This window comes from Eptatretus burgeri, chromosome 3, assembly GCF_056783735.1.
Source record: "Eptatretus burgeri isolate ZD-2024b chromosome 3, Ebu_testis_v1, whole genome shotgun sequence".
Classification (NCBI taxonomy): domain Eukaryota; kingdom Metazoa; phylum Chordata; class Myxini; order Myxiniformes; family Myxinidae; genus Eptatretus; species Eptatretus burgeri.
Window position 1 is genome coordinate 114107834 of NC_140963.1, and position 6126 is coordinate 114113959.

General features: G+C 38.7%; 1 long non-coding RNA gene across 1 annotated transcript in view; it reads left to right on the plus strand.

Moving 5' to 3' along the window:
• Positions 1-2995, plus strand: part of LOC147030775 (uncharacterized) — a 14195-nt gene extending 11200 nt beyond the window's left edge. The window contains exon 3 of the long non-coding RNA XR_015056503.1: positions 1-2995. This exon is cut by the window's left edge and continues 279 nt beyond it. This is a non-coding gene — a long non-coding RNA (uncharacterized LOC147030775).
• The last annotated feature ends 3131 nt before the right edge of the window (positions 2996-6126 follow it).

Here is a 6126-nt window from a genome sequence, read left to right on the forward strand (position 1 = left end):
CCGTAATATTCACCCCCGTGTGTCCTACCCAAGCCCTCGTTCTTCCTCACATCCCATATTTCTACAACCCTTCCTCTATTTTGTCCCTAAACCTTGCTGTTGGTGTCCCCCCCATCCCTTTCAACTGTTCCTTTTGTCCTGTTACATCCTGATCAATTCTACATTACAGCTCCTACATGAGCCTCGACATTGGAACCAAAAAAAAACCTGACAAATTCACCCCAAGGGCTACTTTTCCTCCTCCATTATTTAGATAATCAGTTGGCAGTGAGTCATGGGAAAAATACAGATTCTAACCAACATATTATGAAGTTTCTGTACAAGTTTAGGATAGCACTAAAGATGAATGATTTAGGCAATCAATAAGAAAAAATTGTTGGCAGACTGTAATTAACCCCCCCTCCAAAGTTTTCACATTTTGATGCCACCTGAGTTCATATCATGATGCTTTCAAATCAAACTTAATATGTGGAGTCTTCACAAACTACTGCAAAGTGATAAAGCTAAAAAATGCAGAAAAAATGTGAATAAGTCAGATTAACAGAGAAAATCAGATGATTCTCAGTTGTACAAGTATTCAAACCCTTTACCTTATTAACCCTAAATCACTTCAGGAGCAAATAATTAATTTGAAACGTTACAAATAAGTGTAATAGGTTTCACCTGTATGTAATCAGTGGTCTACCTTAAAAATTAAGCTGCCCCACTTATCTCAGGATCAAAAAGGTGCAACTCACTTGGTCAACCAACAAGGCAAACATGAAGACCGAGGAGCTTTCCAAACAAGTCAGACATAAAGTGGTGGAGAAGCACAATTTAGGAGAGGATTATAAGAAGATTTCAAAGTCACTTATTATCCCTCTGAGTACGGTGAAATCCATCATTAAGAAGTGGAAGACGTATCACACCACCCAGACTCTACCCAGATCAGGTCACCCATCCAAACTTAGCAGCCAGGCAAGCAGGAACCTGGTTCAGAATGTCACTGTAAATCAACAATGACTGAAAATTCTGCAAGGCTCTATGTCTGAGATGGGGATCAGTATTCATCAATGAACAATATCCCATTCCCCTCACAAAGCTGACCTCTATGGACAGATGGCAAGTAAGAAACCATTACTGAAATCATCTAAAAGCTCGTGTGGAGTTTGTGAAAAAGTATCTTAATAATATTGCAGGGATGTGGAAAAAAGTTTTGTGGGCAGACGAGACAAAAATTGAACTTCTTGGTCTAAATTCAAAGTGTTTCGTCTGGCACAGGCCTAACACTGAACTTCACCCAGTCAACACCATCCCTACTGCCAAGCATGATGGTGGCAGCATCATGTGATTGGGGCTTATTTTCATCAGCGGGGATTGGCAAGTTTGTCAGGATAGAAGGGACAATGGATGGTGCAAAGTACAGGACAATCATTCATGAAAACCTGTTTGAACCAGCCATGAATCTGAAACTGGGTAGGAGATTAACATTTCAGCTGGACAACAATCTGAAACATAAAACTAAAGCCATACTTGAGTGGCTGAATAAAAAGAAAATGAATGTTCTTGAGTGGCCCAGTTTAAGTCCTGACTTGAACCCAACTGAACATTTCTGGCGAGACGTGAAGATTGCAGTCCATCAACGATCCCCACCAAACTTGGCAGAACAAGAGCAATTTTCACGTGAAGAATGGGCAAATATTTCACCATCTCACTGTGCAAAGCTGGTAGAGATCTACCCAAAAGGACTCAAAGCAGTCATTGCTGTAAAAGATCAAGTACTGACCATCAAGTACTGACCGAAGGGGCGAATAATTTTACATCCTGTGAATTTTGATTTGTACATGTATTCTGCAGGTATTCCAGACAGATAACTTCCTTTAACTCTAACAGTGTTTAGTTTGATCTTTTCAGTGATGAATAAAAAGTTCATTTGGAAAAATTGTTTCTACATAGTTCGTAATTCATCAAAATGTGGCATTATTGGTCAGGGGTGAATACTTTTGCAGGCCACTGTATATTGAAGTGGCAAGTCTAAAAAAATAAAAGAAGTAAACAGCTATCAACATGTTTTCCATATGCCGTTGAAATGCCTTTATGTATTTCATTCTCCAAGGTATTTTTTTAATTCTCCAAAAGTTCAAAGGGGCGTTAGAAATGGTCAAAAGAGGAAAAGCATTGCAATAAGATGTGACAAATGTATGCAAATTTTATACCATCTCGATGGTTCCTTTACAATGTCGAAAATTTTATTCCAGTCTCCAATGGTATAGCAGAAGAGATTATGACATCTTAGCAGGAGAGAACATGACAACTCGCACAACACCATAGTCATCTGCATCATGGAAATTACCAGCCATAAAAGAGAGACACCAATGGTCATTGACAGGTATTAGTGAGCAGTGTTTGAAAGCCGCAATAGATGTTTATGAATACTGCTCTGGTTAAAAGGACTGCCAGAATATATACATATATTGTTATGGTCGCTGGATTCCGACTGGTGTCCTAATCCCAATCCTGGCGAACTTCCCTAGCAGTTCGGGAAATCTGATGTTCTTGGGAATATTTCAGTCTCTCCGCTTTGTCACCTTTACAGAAAAAGGCCAATTTGACAGAAACTCGTTTTTTGTTTCATTATACACAAAAACCTCTCCCATAGAGACCACTTTTGATGAGACCTTCCAACAGTCAATGAGTCCAACTGAACCCCTGATGTGTGATGTGATGTGCCATCTATTTTGTAAATTCAGCACTTCATTGTATTATGTTTCTTAATGACATTAACTTTAAGTATTGCTAATCTGTTTTGCAGAATTGATTTGGCCTGCTTTGCATGAAAAATGTGGTCAAACCAAATATTGAAATTTCATTCATTCATATCATGAAATAAAATTCATTTATTCATTTCATAAAACAGATCATTACGACTCCTTTTATGTGTCAAAATATGCCAATGTGAAAATAAAAATGTTTGTTTTCAAGATGGTCAAAGAATTTTGCATCGCACTATATAAATAAACAAGTCACAAAAAAACAAAAACATTAAAAACAAGTGGTGCCAGGCACAACAAATCCCACCCATTTAAGGCATAAAGTTATTTTGGGGATCAAATTTAAATTTGATACATCCTTAACCTGAATGTTGATTATAAGGAATAGAATAAGGAATATTTTAGTCTTAGTTTGAAGTCAATTAAACCATTTTTGACGAAGTTATGACTGTAAAATAATTTTGACCTTTCAAGGCCATGTAAGGTCAAAGGTCATGGTGTCAAATGAAAGCCAATAAAGGACTTGATATATGTCTTCCATAGTAAACACGCATATTCCTAACTTCTTGATTTATAATGGAAAATATGTAATTTTGACCGACGACCATGACCCCCAAAACTTCGGACTCTACCGATATTCACAAATATGCATATTTCACTATTGGAATGGGTAGGACTATAAGTCACAAATGGAATAAGGTTCACTATAAGCTTAGTTTGAAGTAAATCAGATCATTTTTGACAAAGTTATGAGCGAAAAACGATTTTGATCTTTTCGTGACCTTGACCTTGACCTTTGATCCAATTGGACCCAAAAGTGAATGGGGTCGTCCAAGGTTCATTGCCCACCTGTGGATTAAATTTGATAGTGTTTGCTAAAGCCGTTTTGCCGTAAAGTTGCTAACAGACAGACAGATAAACAAACAAACAGACAAACAAACCGGACGATTACAATATCCCGCTCCCTCCCTCCGGGCCTCCGGGGGGCGGGATAACAAGAAAAAGAGCAATCAGAGATTGCAGACCCTTGAAGGTATGGTTTTGTGTGGTATGTTGTGTGGAGTTTGTGGAGTTTTGTGTGGTGTTTGTTTACTGGTGTGTTACGTAATTAATAAGAGACTTAATTGGAACTGCCACTTTCTAACTGCTGGCAATGATGACTGGTACCAAGACGTCCCTCTTTGATGGGACGCCTGACCCTGACCCATGACGGTTTTTTTAAATTATTGTTCAATTGAATTCAGAATGGGATTAAAATTAATTCAATTCAAATCAAATGGAAGAACAAATAGATAGAGTTCTGCATTGGAGTAATCAGAAGGAACCCAAACAAGCAAAAAGCAAAGATGAAGTAATCCATCAGGAGGAACCTGGATAGCATTCGCCTTTCAGCTGCTGCTCCTCCACCATCAAATCCACCCAGGCAAAGCCAAGTGAGCCTTATTCAAAAAAAAAGGAAAAAAATAAAGAACCCAGATCAAAACAAAAATATCCTGCATGCCAAACCATGTGTCTGATCAAGTTGGAATTTAAAACATGTATTCCCCATCAATAGTAGATCATAATTATGAAGTTTCCTGTCAATTAATTAAATAGTTCCAGAGAAAACATTGTTAAATATTTTCTTAAAACCAATATGGCTGCCAAAATATGTGACATCAATTATTCCTTAACAGCCTTGTTCAAACATGCCTTGGGGAACATTTATGTGGTTTCCCCTCGATCTGTCCAGCTGTTCTGGAGAATAAGATTTTTAATATGTTTTTGGGTAAATCCAATATGGCTGCCAAACCATGTGACTGATGACATCATACGTGTGAACCTTTTGTTCCTCATGGCAAGGTGGTCATATGTGTACAGTTTCACCTCGATCTGTTGAGCCATTTCAGAGAAGAAGATTTTTGAAGGTTTTTTTTTAACAATATGGCTACTAAGTCACATGACCGATGATGTCATCAAAAAAAATTGTGGACCATTTTATCCCTAGATGACCCTCAAAAATTCTCATACTGATGGGATGTAGCATTCTACATACTAGTGCATGCCCGTAGGTGTGTGCCCGAAGGTGCAAACAAAACAAAACAAAAAACTTTCAAACCGCATGCCAGAAACAACCACACAGGCCGTTCCTTCGCTCTCACGTGCCCGTACGTGCGTGGCCGTACATGCAAAAAAAAAAACAACTTTCAAACCGCGTGCCAGAAACAACAACCACACAGGCCGTTCCTTCGCTCTCGTAAACGACGATTGGATTGGGGCATTGTGTTTAATAAAATCGAGAAAGTACAGAAATCGAGAAAGAAAGAATACAGTAAGTCGATAAATCAAGAAAAAAAATCGAGAAAGAATACAGGAATCGTCACTGACTGGATTGGGGTGTTGGGTTTAAGAAAAATCGAGAAAGAAATCGAGAAAGTACCGAAATCGAGAAAGAAAGAATACAGTAAGTCGATAAATCAAGAAAAAAAAAAATCGAGAAAGAAAGAATACAGTAATCGTCACTCTCCGGAAGTGAAGTCCTCACTGTCCGGAAGTTCGCATATCGCAGTTACGATTATTCACAATTTATTCTTAATGGCCAATTATTCAATTAGCGCCAACGTATTTTGCCTTTTCCCAATGTCATCGCAAGGAAAAACACAAAGAGAAGAGGAAAGAGGAGAAAAAAAACGTGCAAAAAATAATGTACTTCCTGCTTCGAAGCATACCAGCTAACTCTGATGTTACCCAAATTTATGCACCGTCTAATATGAAAACGATCATAACTTGGGGCATTGTGTTTATCTATAAATGCGCATGAGAAATCGAGAAATTATTAGAATACACGAAAAAAAACGTGCAAAAAAAAATTTACTTCCTGGTTCGGAGCATACCAGCACTCTGATCTTACCGAAATTTATACACCGTCTAATAGGAAAACGATCATAACTTGGGCCATTGTGTTTATCTATAAATGCGCATGAGAAATCGAGAAATTATTAGATTACACGAAGTCATCACTCTCCGGAAGTCCGTACGTTGTAACCCGTAATGGAGAACGTGGCTGAGCTTCCCTTCACCATCGGCCACGCCCACGCAACAACGTGTCTTGCCATTGGTTTGGTAAATAAATGGCCATAACTTGCGAAGCACTTGTCCGATTAATATCAAACCTTGAAAAGGCACATCCTCAGGTCCCCAGCAATATACCTGGCAAGTTTCAATTAGATCGGACAAGAGGTTGTCGAGAAACAGCGGTCTCTCACACACTCACACTCACACACACACACACACACACACACACACACACACACACACACACACACACACACACACACACACTCACACTCACACACACACACACACACACACACACACACACACACACACACACACA